At 31.5% G+C, this 17762-nt stretch overlaps 1 long non-coding RNA gene across 1 annotated transcript; it reads right to left on the bottom strand.

The window, feature by feature from the left end:
- Positions 1-768: 768 nt before the first annotated feature.
- LOC143231565 (uncharacterized) lies at positions 769-13673 on the bottom strand. Its single transcript, XR_013016983.1, has 3 exons — positions 13537-13673; positions 6354-6480; positions 769-935 (listed from the first exon to the last, which is right to left on the bottom strand). It is a non-coding gene; the product is annotated as an uncharacterized LOC143231565 (long non-coding RNA).
- Between the last annotated feature and the right edge of the window lie 4089 nt (positions 13674-17762).

Here is a 17762-nt window from a genome sequence, read left to right as displayed (position 1 = left end):
CTAATTAGCACAAAAATATGATTTTTATAGATAATACTCTTAACTTGTGTACCATGTGAAATTTATTTGTATATGTAAGTGCTTCAAAATATTTTTTTTATTTCCGTGTGCATTTGACTCCAGAGAACAAATTTTAGCGTTCTTTCTTAGCCTCAACGATGGATCAACACACTTGCACATTTTCATATTCAACGCTTGCGTACATTGAAATGGACATTGCTAAGACGAGAAGGAAAACGGTAAATATTAATTAATAACACCAGGAGAAAACTTATTAATGCTTTAGTTCTTATCTACGTAGCTAAAATACATCTGCGTATCACATGGAATGAAAATATATAACTGAGGGTTAAGAGATAAAAATTAAATTTCATTGTTAGTCCGAAAAATGTTTTGAAATTGATTATGTTACAATTGCAAGAAATGATTTTTAGCTATCGCGAGATATTTAACAATTAATATGAATATTTTAACTATAAAATTATTTTGATAAAGTTATGTATGTTGTGTTATGTTAAACAGACCGAATTCTCTTCAGATGATAACATTAACATTATTATGTAAATGCTCTTAATAAATATATAATTTTTGTTCAAATTGTGTTTATCACTCACTCTTTTTTTTATTACAAGTAAAGAGACGGGAAGAGAAAGACATAATAAAAACAAACATTAAAAAACCAATCGATGAAACCCTACATATATACGTATGTATACATCATCAGTTAGGCTCACTTCAATGACAAGAAGTAATGATTATTGATCTAGTAAATATTACAGCATAACGCAAGCGTAGGACACACAAACATGAAAATGGAGTGGATGATAAAGACATTAAACATTGTAGTACTGTCCAAAGAAATCGTCATTTAATGCATTATCTTCGTTGTTACGACACTTGGCTTTGTACTGCGCAGGTAAACGTTCCATTGTAACCTGCAAAAACAAAATCACAATAATTACTTGTAACACTAATATGCAATCAAATATCTAAAAAATGGACTTTTTTGGTGTGTGTGTGTGTGTGTATATATATATATATATATATATACGTTTAATGGTAAAATATGTTTAGTTTTCTTTTTTTTAATCAAAATTCGAAATATTAATGAAAATAAGATCATAGCATTCAATCTTAGTACAACTTGATGACTTCTGTCATCAAAAACTATCTGAGAATAGGAAACAGTTACAGGTTAACTGATTAATATGTTCACTTTTAACCTAAGATTATACATTCTAAACATAGAACTATGTAATATATTGAAAAAATATGTTTTTATCATTTTCTTTTTTCCGGTCCGGCATGGCCAAGCGTGTTAAGGCGTGCGACTCGTAATCTGAGGGTTACGGGTTCGCATCCCCGTCGCGCCAAACATGCTCGCTCGTGGTGGCTTTATAATGTGACGGTCAGTCCACTATTCGTTGGTAAAAGAGTAGCCCAAGAGTTGGCGGTGGATGGTGATGACTAGCTGCCTTCCCTCTAGTCTTACACTGCTAAATTAGGGACGGCTAGCACAGATAGCCCTCGAGTAGCTTTGTGCAAAATTCAAGAACAAACAAACAAATTCTTTTTTCTTTATAAGTCATTTAAGTAGCACGAGAATGTTTTTATCTTATACGTTAATATTTAAAAAATTCCAATATTTGAATAAATGTCAAGTAAAAACAACACATGAAAAGTAGTGTTATAGAGTTAATTTTGAAGTAATTTAGCATAAGAATAAGCAATAAGTTGTTTGTTTTGGAATTTCGCACAAAGCTACTCGAGGACTATGTGTGCTAGCCGTCCCTAAGTTAGCAGTGTAAGACTAGAGGGAAGGCAGCTAGTCATCACCATCCACCGCCAACGAATAGTGGGATTGACCATCACATTATAACGCCACCACGGCTGTGAGGGCGAGCATGTTTGGCGCGACCGGGATGCGATCCGACGACCCTCAGATTACGAGTCGCACGCCCTAAGACGCTTGGCCATGCCGGGCCGAATAAGCAATAAAGCATCTGTAAATCTATGGTAATTATGTAATATAAAACAATAAGAAGATGTCTACCATTTTACATCCTTTTGTGTATATCTTTATAATTTCGTCCCAACAGTGGCACAGCAGTATTTCTTTCGACTTATAAGTCTAGAAACTGGGTTTTAATACCGATTGTGAGCAGAGCAGAAATAGCCCATTGTGTAAGTTTTTGCTTAAATACAAATAAACAAACTTAATAATTTTATTGAAATATTCATTAGTGATTTCTGACAAAGATTTCAAGATTTACATATTTCAAGGTGTGTTACAAATTCACACACACAAAAAAGAATTCCACACTGCGAATGCCTAAACATTTTGAACGAAGAACAATGGAGGCTGAGGTCTCAAAACAACTAAATGATTTTTAATTACTCTCAGTACTCACCCAACAATTTGCCAGAGAAGATGATATTTCTTGTGTAACAATGTGTTTTAAAATAGAGGAAGAGAAAAAAACACTTTATTACAGTGTTACAAACTAATGAGTCGACAATTCATGTAATGAGTGAAATCCGAAAATGTTACTGGGAAGAGTAGCTCTTACCGAAATCAAGCAAAGCATTTTCACCCAAGACGGAAGATTGGCTAAATGCTTAATAATAAACTACGAAATGTCAGTCTAGAAAGCTATGGACGCTTGCACATTCCAAACGTTACTATACATAATGAACATATGAGTCTAGTTTATCGTGAGATAAAGTGTTTTGATATCATAGAGTACCTCTCTATATCAATAAAGAATGGTAAACTCTATACAAAGAAAAGGAAGAGATAAACGTATATAGTTTTAGAGTTATGTTTAGATTAGTAATTATTTTTCACGTATGTTGTATGTCTGTGATTACATAAGCACAAAAAAGAAAACCTAAGGAATAAGCATTTCTAAACTTAATGTTTTATTATTATTATTATTCCTCAAAGGAGATGCCTTTTTGGAAAATTATTTACAAAATATGTCAATAATAGGTAATTAGAATAATATTAAGTCCAAGTTTTAGTTTTTAGTTTTTCCTACATAATGTTAGTCTTAACAAAGCACGAAAAACTTCATAATTGCGAATTAAAATATAACTATACATATTTAGTGTAGTTCCGGAAATGTTACATGACAGCTTTAGATTACTGAACTAAAATCGTAAATTAAGGGAACTTTTAAAATAAGACGTTAACGGATTTAACGGTTCAGTATGACATTTCTTTTTTACAAACATACTTTGGAAATTGTTTGTGACATCACTAACCTAGGACTGATACCTATACTCTCATTCTCCGGTAGGAGCGGCAGAGGGAGAATGGATGACTTCACGAGTACCAAACGCAGGTGTTATGATATTAAGATAATAATTTCATTGCAGGTTTAACACGACAGTTAGACCTATTGATAAACACATACACAACTAAGTTTGCTTGTCTCTGTATAAAATTTAAAAAGCGCCATCTTTTTATATCCGGGAAAAAATTAAAATATTTTTTCGAAGACGTTTGTCGGAAATGTCAAAAGTTTCTAAATATAAATACTGAGCGATAATCATACTCTATAATACAGTAACCTACAACACAAAAGTATTCTTATGATCTTGATACCAAAACCTAAAAACGAAAGTGATTTCCAATTAATCAAAAACTAATATTTTTTACCCAAGTAATATAACAGCGTCCGTTAATAATATGATCAAATATATTAACATTATGTACAGGATTTTGTATTACTCTTTAATTTTATTCTTGTTCCCCGCTAGTACAGCGGTAAGTCTACGGAATTACAATCAGGGTTCGATTCCCCCTCGGTGGATTCAGCAGATAGCCTGATGTGGCTTTTCTATTAGAAAACACACACATACATTTTCTTCTTTGAGTTTAGTTTGTTTAGAATTTCGCGTAAGTCCACACGAGGGCTATCCAACACCGACACTTGGGCTACTTCTTTACTAACGAATAGTGGGATTGATCGTAACATAATAACGCCCCCACGATACAATAACACTAACAGTAATACAGTTCCATCTGTTTTTAACAGTCCTTTGTGAATAGATTCATTTCAAACCTGCTTTTTGTAAATAAATTAATTCCAAACGCAGCTGCGTATACAGACTCATTCCAAATCTAATTTATATATCCATGTCAAACTGCTTTACCTATGGGCATATCCTAAACCTTCTTTATAAACTAATCTCAAATCTGCCTCTGTATATACAATATTCAAAGTTGGCCTCTGTATTAGATTCTTTCCAAGCCTGCTTCTGTACATAGAATTTTTCTAAATTTGCTTATTTTTATAGGCTTTCCTCAAAGCCACATGTTTTTTACAAACTCTCCCTAAACTTGCCTCTCCATATAAACTATTACAAATCTGAGTGTATATAAACTGTTCCTAAATCTTCTATTTTATATAGACTCTTCCCAAACTTGCCTCTGTTTATAGACCCCTTCACATGACAGGCATTTATTCTACAAAGTGTTTTTCCCCTCTTTATCCAAGCAATAAGCGAGTATCACTGAGGGCTAGACTGTTTAAATTTTATAAACCGCTTTACGGCGAATGCTCAATAACTAGAAACTTTAAAAACACTACGAGCTTAACAACTATAATTATTAGATAAATGTAATACATAAATACACTTAATAACTGTCGTCCAAGAATAAACAAGAACGAAACTTATTTCAGTTAACAGGGAAAATAAATATTCTGGTAAAAAAATGAACGGGTCTTAAAAACATAGAACTAAACGAATACTGAAAGTCTTTTTTGATACTGTAGAATTTATACAAAATCAATAACTATACCATTAATATTCTTAATGAATAAACGAAGCAGTGACTATTTGTTCTTGGAATGAATAAGATGATAAAGAAAATAATATACAGATGTAATAATGGAACAAACTATTGGGATTCCTTAACGCATTATTAAAATTACGTCTGTAACTACGTTTTACGCCTATCCAACTACATTTTATGATGAAATTCATGTCTTGATGACCTAGTCCCCTGCGTTGTGCAGGATGTTAAAAAATGTTCGTGTGTTGTTGACGTTTTACTTGTGCCCTGGCGATTTCGTTTGGAAAGAAAAAACCCTTAAATAAGGCTGAAAATGAATAAACGCATAATTAAAAATTGAGCACATTTTAAAACTTAATACTTTTAACGATGGTTGCTTTTAACAGAACAAGACAAAATAGGGTTAGATTGTTTTACACTTCGCACAAAGCTACAGTAGAGCTATCTGCGTTAGCTGTCCCTAATTTAGCAGTGTAAGACTAAAGGAAAGGCAGCTAGTCATCATTACCCACCGCGAACTCTTGGGATACTCTTTTACCAACGGATAGTGAGACTGACCATCACTTTATAACGCCCTCACAAGTTTAAAGACGATCATGTTTCGAGGGACAGGGATTCGAGCCCACGACCCTCAGATTACGAGTCGAACGCCTTAACACACCTGATCATGTCGGGTCAAGATTAGTTCTTTATCTGATAAAATATAAAATTAACATTGAAAGTTGATTTTAACACATCAGCTTTCATTATAATGCAAAGGTATAATTTATTCAGATGTTTCAGTATATAGAATAAGTATCATTATAAAACACTATTACAAATAAAACAAGATGACTCTCTTATTAAGAGTGACAACATTCCTAAAGATATCACCAGATATCGTTAAAAATAAAAGCTAAACGTAAGTGTATAGCGTTTAGGTGATAGCAATATTGCTACCAAAATTCAGAAGAAAAAAATCACTAATTTTTTTAAGATATATATGCTGTTACACAAATATACAGTAATCATTGACTTCTCATGAAAGCGTGTTGTGGAGACAAGGTTGCTCGATACGGATATTGTCTCCATCTGTTGGGAAAATGTAATATTATTAATATCTTAAATTGGCCCGGCATGGCCTAGCGTGTAAAGGCGTTCGACTCGTAATCCGAAGGTCGCGGGTTTGAATCCCGGTCGCACCAACATGCTCGCTCTCCCAGCCGTGGGGGCGTTATAATGTGACAGTCAATCCCAATATTCGTTGGTAAAAGAGTAGCCCAAGAGGTGGCGGCGGGTGATGATGACTAGCTGCCTTCCCTCTAGTCTTACACTGCTAAATTAGGGACGACTAGCGCAGATAACCCTCAAGTAGCTTTGTGTGAAATTAAAAAAAAGAAATATAAAATCGACAGAAAATTTAGTTTTGTTGATAAAAAAACAGATACTAGCATATTTTAATTTAATAGCAGAATGAGGTAATATACTTTTCAAATGTTAAATTTGTATGTCATTAATAATACTAGATACAAGTACAAGTGCAGACTTTCTCTTCACATGTGAAACTTACTGGATGGTAAATACCGGAGCGACATATCCTAATATCTTCTATAAACTCCTTCTGAATCCCAAACATTTTCATCAGTTCGTGAAGTGTACTTCCTTCTCTCACTCTATAAAACCGTATAAAACCGAACCTTGAAGTAAACAATATAAAATATAGCAATATAAAATGGAAAAATATGTTAAACTCCAAAACATACAAGAATTAGCAACTTACAAACTGACATGTAAATCAGTTTAACACTGACGTTATATCAGTAAAATTTACTAAGATCCTGATCGTATCAGAATTAGCAACATACAACTTAACATATATATGCATAACAGACTGGCACAGATGTTATATCATATTAGTGTACTAAGATCTTAAATGTACAATAATTAGCAACTTTCAAAATAACATATAGAACAATAACATACGGTAAATTTACGTGTTCATTATTTAAGTTACGTCACATTTTAAAATGAGAACGATAGTGTTATTAATTTCTAACAATTTAATGTAAATGTCCTGCTTGCGAAATAAAATTTGGCATCAAAATTATTTACGGCTGTTCTTCCATCATTTCAAAAGCGAATGTTCAGTTTTGTCTGTGAGCGCTGTTTTTAAAACAAGAGGCAGTCGGATAGAACCACATTTCGCAATATATATATGTGATGTATGCTTAATATATTAATTGCTCTGGTTGAGAGTTCCACAAGGTAATTCAACTGACTGATGTGATTCAGAATTTTGATAGGTAAGACATTATCCAACTGATGCTGGCCAACTAACTATATGATTACTCGTTAGTTCTAAAGCTAACTCTGCTCTTTCAGGCGTTGACATTTCCATAGCTGGGAACTTCTATAGGCATTTACATAGGTAAATGCACGCGTTTCATGACCGCTAACATAATGCCCTAACTATTTTTGATTATTGTTGTCAGACTATTAATGACTTCACTTGTAAGACTTGATTTTCATGATCCTATAATCAGATTAATGTTTAAAGCTGTTGAAACGCTGCTGATGTACTTGGTATATTATCATAGTATACAAAGGGCTTTTACTGTTGTCGACCCATATAGTAAAGATTGACTGTCGTCTTTGAGAATTGGATTGAAGATGGGTCTTGAGGTTTAAGTATCTATTCACTACATTATTTTGTACGGTTTGGTAAAGAAAAACTAAATAATATTTGATTACTTCGTAGAGTTTGGTAGACGAAAATTAAATAATATTTGATTACTTCGTAGAGTTTGGTAGACGAAAATTAAATAATATTTGATAACTTTGTACGGTTTGGTAAAGGAAAATCAAATAATATTTTATTACTTCGTACAGTTTAGTAAAGGAAAATTAAATAATATTTCATTACTTCGAACGATTTAGTAAAGGAAAATTAAATAATATTTCATTACTCCGTACAGTTTGATAGAGAAAAATTAAAGTTTGCTCTCTGAACATTTTCTTAGAAACACATTTATAATCGTCAAATATCTCAATATTTCATTTAATTTTTTTTATTCAAGACGGTGTTTAGTGTTTTTGTGTTAAGTTATCTATTGATAAAATTTGGAAACAATTTATTAACCATTTTTTTTCGATTTTAAGAGTTTAACTGCAAAAGTGTGAAATTTGTCACACTCTTTTTTGAAAGTACGATTTCTTATGAAACATCTTTCATGTTAGTAGAACTGTCGACTTGATTATCCAATGCGGTTTCAAGTCTTCGAAAAACAAACCCTTTCACTTATAATATATTATACCGGCCTTAACATGCAGGTTGCGTTTTTGATGAACCATCGACTTGAAGAATCAAATGTGAGTCGTTAGTTACGACACACCCCCAGCTTCTAACACAAAGAATTAAATCAGCTTAATTATTGCTTTTATCTTGGAATCACTCATGGCTTACTTTGATATCTCAAAATAACTGATATACAACTTTCACTACCAATCATTGATTCTAAATTCGTTATCAAAATACTTGATATGAATATGACCAAGTCATAATTCGAAACAGACTATTCTTCCTCTTCCAAGTACTTTCCATCTGCCAACTAAACCTCATATTTTATATGGAATGTAGTTGTAGGTTAATTGGCAATATCTGGTGTATAGAAAAATTGCCATATATTTGTTAAGCTGATATTATTTTTGGATGCATTCAAGATTATTTATAGATAGCGGAATCTTCTCTACGTCAAATAATGTGTGCTAGAAATTCATTATACCTTTTCGTAGCGATTTCCCACATATAAATCAAATATCTACTCATAAGACAATCTTACTTGATATTTCAGTTGCTGCCTATAAATTATATGTTCTAATATTTTTAGAATACATGTAACTTAGTGAAGTTTACCCTTGAAGTATCCAGAGTTGAACATAATATCTATATGTCACTATACAAATGTTTTACAAAAAACATCATTTAAAAAATAAATTATTCCTCCCTAGAAAAATAAGTCATTCCTATTTTTCGACTTTCAACATTATAGAGAAAATTTCAGATATTTTCTTAACTATTATTGATTAAAATATTTACCATTTGACTTGAAAAAATAGCTGACGTTGAGAGTGAATATTTGCAGAGGAAAATAAAACTCATTTAGAAGAGTAATTTTAAAATATTTTAACTGGATAAAACCAAAAAAACCAAACATTAGTGCACTTCTACCGTTAACGACTTCTTTACTTCGTTAAAAATTAGATATGAAAATGAAATACGTAGTATAATCATTTCAATTAGACCATCCTTTAGTCTGCAGTCACCTAGTATACAGGTACTTAAACAGGTAACATTGTAGGCAGGTGTGACCTTGCTATACATAAAAAAACTTACAAGACCAAATGACCACGATTAACAAAAACATGAAAAATATTAACAGCAGCTAGACAGTTACAAAACCAACTTACAAGTCACAAAATAATAATTTTCGTTAAAAAGGTCCAAAAGTGTTCTTGAATGCCACTGGATAAAAGTTTCCTTTAAAAAAGTTAAAACACGAATGGTATCGAATCTCTCAAAGTTTCGACACTTAGAAAAAAACAATTAAAAACGTTGTACATGACAGATCTATAATATAAAAAGTCTAACTGCAACAAAAGCACGGAAACTACTAAACAAAAACAAAACTAACATTGACTTTTCAAGTGAAGTGAATAAATACTTAACTTTAATTTGTTTTGAATGTTTTAAATGAAGTAATTTAAATATAGCAAATTCTGAAAGCAAAATACCTCACAAAGTGATATTTTTATTTAGAAAAGGTGAATAGATGCAATATAGCCGATATAATATTACAGTCAAATAGATGTATCAGAGAAATACTCTGACATTTCTGGCGTTACGTAGGTGGTAAGATGTCTTCGAAAAATTATTTCATTTGAAAAGGGTAAGTAACAAGTAAGTAAAAAGGAATACGGAACAGCCTGGAGACCTGCAACAATTTGTGTCGAAAACATGGTAAGCAAAGGTGATAGGTGAGAATCTACAAATACAAAGATCAGTGGTAAACCCGTCCATTTGCCCCAGGCAACAATAGCAACATAATCATGAAGGCTCCGCCCTTTGAAGTTGGGCCAAATAACGCCTTCTAGTTACACCTTCATTTTAACCGCCGCCTATCTCAAACAATGATTGTCAATACTATTCAGTACGAAGACATACTGTTTAAGTAACCGGACACAGCGACGATGTATTTCTATGTGATCGTACTGTAAAAAAGTAGGGTAAATCATTGTTCTCAAGCATAAGACAGATTATAGGAAGTCTGCAGGGAGGAATTGTGTGCTATACACACGACGCCTTTACGATAGAGCTCTGTGCAAAGGAAGCCACGCTAAAGGACTATTATCATGATCAACAGTCATCACACAGAACAAATATGACAACATGGACTGTAATACGGTAACAATGCATCAAACATAACGTACTCAATCTTATATGTATATATATACATACTCGATAATTTTCAGTGACTTGTGTTTATATCGTTTAAGTTTTACAGTAGTTACAATCAATCTAGATAGCAAAGAGAAATCCCATATTTTATCAAATAAATTATTTTACACGTGCTGTGCAGTTTCAGGTTATTGTATCTGTTAAATACCAATTATCCCCACTTCTTGAAGCTGCATACACAGTTTTGTAATGCATCTAAACCTTGTTATCGCAAGTGAATTACTTTTATAATTGAGTATTTTCAGTTTTAAATGGTCCAAATTGGTATCAACTAAGTCTATATATTGTAATACTAGTTTATTAATTAAACCAATCTGAATGGTAAAGGCAGCACCAATCTGACAGGAATAGTTATAGCTGTAGTAGGGGAAGTACTTTCATCTGCAGGTGGATTATCCACCTGATTACTAATCTGAAAAATCTTTTTAACGGGTTAGGAATTTCTGAAAGGTAAATATGCTAAAGAAGATATCACATCAATTCGAACTTCCTAAAAATAAACTTGAAATGGAATGAGAAAGAAATTGGAAGAAAACATTCATCAAACGTCATGTTACATAGCAAAATAACACAAGCCTGCGATTTCTTTATTGTATTTAAATTGTTACAATGTTTCGTTTGTTTTTAATTTTGTGCAAGGATACACTAGGGCTATCTGCGCTAGTACTCCCTAATTTAGCAGTATAAAACCAGAGGGAAGACAGGTAGTCATCACTACCCAACGCCAACTATTGGGCTACTCTTTTACCAACGAATAGTGGGATTGACAGTCACATTATAACGCCCCCACGGCTAAAGGGGATCGTGTTTCGTGCGACGTGGATTCAAACCCGCGCCCCTAGGATTACGAGTCGATTGCCTTAACCATCGGGCCATGTGAGGGTCTAAAGTGTTACACGTTCTACAGTAATTTCTGTGCGCTGAATTCGAAAATTATATTAATTTCTGTCCAGTAGGTACAGAAGTTTCACAAAATATCATAACGTAATGTAGATGCTGCTGTAAAATACCCCTAAAGAAACAGTTCTAATTGCTGTAAATGCCACTGTAACACACTCCTAAAAAACAGTTGTAACTGCTGTAGATGCCGCTAGAACATACTCCTGAAAGAAATATAGTTATAACTGTTGTAGTTGTCGCTGTAGCATACTCTAAAGAAACATGGTTGTAACTGCTGTAGATACCGCTGTAACATACTCGTAAAGAAACATGGTTGTAACTGCTTTAAGTGCCGCTATAACATATTCCTAAAGAAATATAGTTGTAACTGCTGTTGATCCACCACATACCCATAAATATCACACTTTGTTGTGTATGAGCCACATATATTTCATAAACGCATCTATATCAAAACTTCTTAAGTGTTAATGAAAGCTGCATCGTATACTTATAAATATTATAGTTTTTTGTATGTCAACTTATTAGTTACTTTATGATATACACAAATGAACTATATCTTATTCACATATATAGAGAGAAATGATGCATTATAATGCTTTACAAAATTGAAACAGAAATGAAAAATACGCTTAGGTCATAAAACAAAAGAAATACTATTTGCCTTATCAAACTATCAATTCTAACATGGTTTTAGTACCTACAAGTTTGAAAATAATCCAGATTTTAATATATTACTTGTGCAAAACCACAGTTGGCAATCATAAATATCAACATGGACTCCTTCTTTGAAAACTTATAATTTAAAAGGATATTCTTCTCTCTTAGAAGTTACATATATATATATATATAATTATTATAATAAACTAATTTTTGTCTCGGAAGTTAGAGTTTTCATGAACAACAGAAATAAGTTGAAAACACATTAAGCCTAATTGTTCTAATGCAAAATTGGAATCGTAATATGAAAAAATGTTGTCAATGTAATACGAGATTTTATTAGCTATTGATAACTGTATGAAATACATGCTTAGAAAAATCCCTCCCACTGTATTTTGATATTTTTAAAACGAAATAATTCAATTTTAAATCGATTTATTTGTCTGTGTTTAAGTGGAAAGCCACCCAGCTTAGCTATTCGACTTTCGTGGCAGGTTTGATTGCTGATCGCTCTAACAATTGGGTTTAGATGCCCATGGTAGACAGATAATAAACAACGCATATTATAACTTTGGTTTACTAACAAACAAATTGATTGTTATTCATTGCATCTTTCACTTGTCCCTCAGCAACACTTCAGTGATGATGAATAAACACCTTAACGATTGCGATTATTTTTAATGGCAACAACTACTTAATATATCGTTTCTAATGGCAAATGAAAAGAGAATGACAACAATAACAAAGAAATATTTCCAGTGTTCTCTATAATAATTCGTTTAAATAGATAGTGTACATCTAGATTCATAATATTTATATACGGTATTGTTCCTGTTTTCAATAATTTGGCTGCTAATACTTAACAATGAATGCAACAATTCGACAAACGATTCGACTTAATACTGGTTCCTATCCGACATATGTTTACAGAACTGATGTTAACATTTGTCATGAAAAACGTATGGAGAAAAATGAGACGAGATTTAAGTGAACTTAAAATAATTGTGAAAATATTTAAACCTCATTATTTTAAAACATATGTATATTATACTATCTCTAGGTTGTTATATCTAAAATATATATATGAGGAGGAATTGTTTGTGCCATTTATTGTTATTTTGAAATAGTGAAAATGAAAATGTTTGTAAATATTTACTGAATGTTTGACATGACTTTTTATCTATTTGGCCAGGTAGTAATCTGAGGGTCGTGAGTTCGAATCCCCGTCGCACTAAACATGCTCGTTTTTTTTCACCTGTAGAGACGTTATAAAGTGACGGTCAATCTCATTATTCGTTGGTAAAAGAGTAGCCCACGAGTTGGAGGTGAGTGGTGACGACTAGTTGCCTTCCCTCTAGTCTTACACTGTTAAGTTAAGGACGGTTATCGAAGATAGCCCTAGTGTAGCATTTCGCGAAACTAATAATAAACAAACAAACAAATAATCTATTCGTAAGTTACCTCTTATCTCATAACAGTTAATGATATATATTGTTCGGTCAAGAAAGTTTCAGTTACCGACTTTAAAACTCTATCGGAAATATTAATTGCTGTCGTGTCTATTTATGTCTGTATCATTTACAGCAATTGTATAAAGTTAAAAGTGATTAAAATACATTTTGGTTATTAATGTAAATTTGATTTTAACATCTCACATTCTGTTTCACATAGAACTGATTACCTTCATTTCTGCTTCCCCTTCGATGGACTCAACAGAAAGCCCCGATGTGACTTTGCTACAAGAAAACTCACACGTTTTCGGACTCCAGAGAGCAGATTTTGCCGCTCGCTAGTAGTTGCGATGAAGGATCAATACAGTTGCGCGTTCTGTTACTGATATTTTGTTTTCAACGTATGAAACAATCCTGATAAGGATATTAAAAATCAAATAAACAATGATAAGAATATTTAGAGATATATATGCACGTGTGTGTTATGTTATAAAAATATAATTATATGCTAAATTCTGAGAATATCATATAAGGATATAAAACTATCACAATAAAAGAAAATAAGCATGTAGGCAATCGTATTGAATCTATGGTCTATTTTGTAAATAACATGTAATAATATAATCTACTTTTCCCAAGATAAAATGAATCTGTACAATTCGGAAAATAATAATATAAGCTACATAGTATTTTCACAGGGTATTTAACGCTATTGATAATATAAAATTAGTATATATATACATTACTATAAATGACTTATTTCCAACACAGAAACCCTTAGGTCCCCTCATGAAGGTTCTACAGGCGTATTTTATTTATTTTAATATCGTTTTATAATCCTGCTACTTTGGAGGCAAATATTTGGTTAAGATTTCATAACATATTTTAACACTGCAACCCTCTCTGAAGCCCAAGTGATTTAAAAAAACATTCATTTATTTCTCATAAGGGATGTAAGAGAATGTTATTAAACTGATCTAATACAATCTGACTTTTGTGATTGCATTTTAAAGTTTTCTTTACACCAGTGAAGAGATATAATAGAGTATCATGTTTATTTCATCATTTCCTCGTTAGCACGATAAAAGAACCATCAATAGTTTTCTATATAATCGTTGTCGAGGTGCTACAAAGATTAGCAACAAAGCTTTCTGTATGCCAGGTAAAGGTGACACATAACTATGTGATTGCCAACAAGAGACTGATCACTGAAAGCTTTTAACAAAATGAATTAGTTGTTGTAGTTAGCACTAATACAATAATTTCATAGAGCATAAAAATCTGTGAAGTACCGCTTGTTGCCTCGACTTTCCTGTTGCTTCATTGTTGCAGCATTTATCTTTATAAGATGTAGACAAACGTTTAAAACTCACCTGAAACATCAAAAGGAAAACTGTGTAAACAGAGAAGATTAACGACTCTCTTAGTTTTAGTAAAAGAAATATAAAAAACGCTCAAGAAAGTTGAAAATTAGGTATTACACAATAATGAAACATAAACGGTCAATATTTAATATTTCATGTTCTCCTCAAGTGTGTAAGACAACCTATGGTACAGAGATAAAAACTTAATTCCATTAGCAGTGAATTATATATATATCAAATGTACAATGTCAAAAGTATCTAATAGTTAAAAACATAAAATATGCTGTCTCTAGTTTAAATTTAAAGGTATATTTTCCTTGTCACTTTTATACAATAATCATTCTATCTTAAGTGACAAAAAGAAAGTAACGAAACACTCAACATATACATAGATCAGATAATACAGCAAAGGACCTTATAAATACATAACGGAATATAATAAGTACATTTTCCTTAAGGTATATGAACACATCATTAAATTATAAATCTACGCTGACACTACGTGTGTGAGTTTAAAAGGAATGCATCATTAAATTACAAATACAGACTGAATTTACTGAAAAGAGAGATAAATCTTTTCAAAGATAAATATGATGTGGAGTGAGTTTAGAAGTGAAAGCTACTGAGCATGGTCATATAGTTTAACTAATTTCAAATATTATCTTTTCCAATACTTTGTCAATTTCTACAGATGTCGCTTGCCCAAAGCCAATATCTATACCCTCATTCTCAGGGTGTGGAGTGATATGTGGATCGTGAATAACGGCACGAGCACCAAGAAAAAAAACGATATTTCTCCAGATATTCATCTCGTTGTAAATTTAACTCCATCGTCAAACCTAAAAAATGGAAATTCAGTTTCATTTCCTTCTGATTTTCATGAATAAAATGTTTCAATTTCATATGTAGTCGAAAGTGGTTTAGTTACGGCAAAATAATAATATATGAAATTAATTCGTACATTATATAAATAAAATAAATTGTATTTCTGTTGAGTGTGGTACAAAATACTTTTGTAGTAAAAGATTTTCTTGCCACTTAAGGTTCCAGCAGATGTCGCTCTCTTAGGTGTTGATGTAAAACATTTCCCACTGAGGTATGATGTAAAGCTCTTGAAATTCCTAAAACAAAACAAGGTTAATAAATTTAAAAACCCTTAGAAGTTTATTCAGGGAGAAATAATTCGTAATAAGGTTTGAAAGTACGTTGGGGAAACTTTGTCCAACGAGTTAGGAAATAATAAAAAATAGATTAACCTCAAGATTGTATACAATTAACGTTGATATTAATATAATACATTAATAACGAAGTAAACGAATTCTGGAAGGTAAATGAAGTTTACTCGTTTTAAATAACAAAATCACAAAAAGAACTTCTAAAGTAACGCAATCGTATGATAACAATTTCGGTATTATGTGAGGTATTCTTTAAACCTGGACTCTATTTTAAAAGACACATTTTAATGGAATTTGTGGATATAGTTGTTCAATAACTTTCTTTGCAATCGTGTATGTAATAGTGAGGTATGACTTAAGTAATAGTTTTATTTGTATTATCTAACGTAAAAACAGGTGAGTTATTCAGTCTTGCTGTAAATTATTCTACTTAGGAAACACAACTAAAAACATTTTTTTCTAAATATTTGGTTAATATTATTAGCGTGGTTTTAAATTAATGCAAAAGCTTTAGAGTTACAGCCTTTTTTTATTCGACTGTAAAGCTATGTAATGGTTGATCCAATATTTCCCTTGTTGTTACTCAAGCATGTGAAACCATATCATGAATACTGCCAACCAATACTTAAACGACTGTGATGTGCTTACGTCCATTATTTCTTGCCATTCTACACTTCCTGAAAGAATTACACCTTAGTATTCTAGAATACTAAAATAATAGAGGCTAAAATAATATCTGATCACTAAACTATTTGTTAAAAGTAAAGAAGTATCAGTTACAGTTAGTGTTAAGAACCAGTATTAAACCTGTTTTTTTAAAGAAAAGGTAAAAAGAAAACGACAAGTGTTAAGAAAAGTATTAATATTTTGAAATGTCTTCCGAATGTATGTGCATTTATGTGCTTACGTATATAGTTTATTATGAACTAAAACTACGACATTTGAAAATTTTATAAAAAGTGAAAATAGTAAATAGATTGTAGTTACAACAGGGAACAAGATTGATATGGATTGCAAAAAACAAAATTTAATTAATTGTATTAAAAACAAAGAATATAAGACAATTGTAAAAGACAACCATTTTCCAATACGCTGAAATTCCATGGAATAAATGAAACTGCAATTGCATCGAACAAAAGTTTATTTCAAAACTGATCATATTTTCAAAGAAAAATAATTCATTACGCATATTTGGATTTTTTTTTAAATAACAATAAAAGTAAAAATGTATTAAAATTAAATAAAAATTTCATTTTTCGCGATTAATGTCATGAAATAAATAGTCATACGTATTGTTGCCTTACTCAGAAGCAAGAATAACTAAGTAATAGTTATCTTAAGTTCATAGTTATTACAGTAAGAGCGGTTAAAATTATTTCTAAGCTTTCTAATTAGTAAATTATAGTGTGTAATTTCAGTGCAAAGATTGAAAAAGTTATATTATTGATCTTATGTTTTTATGTTAAAAACTTAATTCAGATATGCACAGACGTGATAAATTATCACAGCATTTTGTTTGTGTATTACTTTTCTTACGAAGTAATTCTACATAAGCGACGAGCAGTATATTACTAAGCTGGTATAGTTAGACAAGTGAAAGTATCTGCTAGTTAAAATTACACACTATAATAATTTTTTCTTCATATAAAAAAATACCAGATTATATCAATACTCGTTGATGTTTGGCAAAATAATTGTCTCAGTTTTGAATATCCAATCTAAAAGCTTTTCAGACCTCTCACTCATCTTAGTGCTTTATAACATAATTTTCAATTAATTAGAAAAACTAATTGAATATATTAATTTTGTGTATTTCGGTCAAACCAATCGTTTCTTCTAGAAAGTATATATTCTTTTCTCTTTTATTTAACCTTTGAATCCTAAATATAATAAAATTACTGGTAACAGTTTTTTTGT

This window comes from Tachypleus tridentatus, chromosome 11 (genome assembly GCF_004210375.1).
Source record: "Tachypleus tridentatus isolate NWPU-2018 chromosome 11, ASM421037v1, whole genome shotgun sequence".
Taxonomy (NCBI): Eukaryota; Metazoa; Arthropoda; class Merostomata; order Xiphosura; family Limulidae; genus Tachypleus; species Tachypleus tridentatus.
The sequence above is the reverse complement of the archived record's forward strand: the minus strand, read 5'-3'. Positions and strand labels throughout refer to the sequence as shown.